The sequence below is a fragment of the Silene latifolia genome, chromosome 1 (genome assembly GCF_048544455.1).
Source record: "Silene latifolia isolate original U9 population chromosome 1, ASM4854445v1, whole genome shotgun sequence".
Lineage (NCBI taxonomy): Eukaryota > Viridiplantae > Streptophyta > Magnoliopsida > Caryophyllales > Caryophyllaceae > Silene > Silene latifolia.
The window spans coordinates 34494707-34496041 of NC_133526.1; the positions used below are offsets into that span (position 1 = coordinate 34494707).

General features: G+C 41.0%; 1 non-coding gene across 1 annotated transcript; it reads left to right on the forward strand.

The window, feature by feature from the left end:
* The first annotated feature begins 299 nt into the window (after positions 1 to 299).
* Positions 300 to 406, forward strand: LOC141625179 (small nucleolar RNA R71). The gene has a single exon (XR_012534978.1). It is a non-coding gene; the product is annotated as a small nucleolar RNA R71 (small nucleolar RNA).
* Positions 407 to 1335: the final 929 nt, after the last annotated feature.

A 1335-nucleotide genomic window follows, 5' to 3' on the forward strand; every position in this document is an offset into this window, starting at 1 on the left:
ATGATTTTGAGTTTTCTTCAAGTCTAGCCATAACTTGTTCAAATTTCAAGTTGATTGTGTCAATGTGAGCACTAAGTTGAGCACCCAATTGACTAACGGAGTCCACTTCATGCTTTCCTCCTCTAGTAGCCTTGCGAGGTCTACTATATTGTGAGTTATGGACCGCCATTTCCTCAATCTTGTTCCATGTTTGATTGTCATCAACTTCGGTGAACATTCCATTTGATCCCATATTGAGAATGTTCCTAGAATCTTCATATAAACCATTCCAAAATTGTTGTACCAAAAACCATTCGCTAAGTCCATGGTGAGGACATGAGCGACAAATTCCCTTGAACCGCTCCCAAGCTTCATACAAAGATTCTTCATCCCTTTGCTTAAAACCCGTAATTTGAGCTCTTAGCATGTTAGTCTTTTCCGGTGGGTAGAATTTTTTGTAGAAAGCTAGAGCCAACTTCTTCCAAGAATCTATTCCGAGGGTGGCCTTATCAAGGCCCTTCAACCATTGCTTCGCGGTGCCGATTAAAGAAAAAGGAAATAAGACCCATCTAATTTGGTCTTGAGTCACGCCCGTTTGAGAGATTGCATCACAATAGTCGCAAAAGGTTTCCATATGAGAATGAGGGTCTTCACTAGGCATCCCCCCAAATTGGCTCCTCTCAACTAATTGGATGAAGGCGGACTTGGCAATAAAATTTCCGGTTAGATGTTGCGGTGTAGGAGTACCATTTGGTAGATTCTCCTCGGTGGGTACGGAGTGTGACGAGAATTTAAGCATTGTAGGTGGATTTTGTGGGGTATTGTGTAATGGGTTCTCCTCTCCTTCTATTGCGAAAGGGTTGATGAACTCACTAGTGGGTTGAACAACTTCACTAATACCTCTTAAATTCCTCCTAACAAGTCTCCTATTGTTCGTCAAGGTTCTTTCGATTTCACGGTCAAAAGGTAACAAATCACCTTGTAACCTTCTAGACATGCAAAATATCAAACAACTCGAAAAACATTAGAACAAACCTTGAGGAGTTTTACTTCCCAAGGCGAAGAAAGACACAACTAATAACAATAAAAAGAAATCTAAATCAAGTAAACACCGTCCCCGGCAACGGCGCCATTTTTGATCGGTCCGTTTCGTGTTCACAATTAAAGATGTGGTCGTTGGGTCACGGTCGAATCAAAACACAATTTATAACTTCACAAACAACTCTACAATTAGTAAAGAGGCAAGTAAAGGTCGGATCCCAAGGGACGGGTATTGAAATGAGATTTCTATTGCAACTAGTGGTGTCTAAGGGGTGTCACAAATTGGGTTGATGTAGAAGGTCACTAAACTAAAAT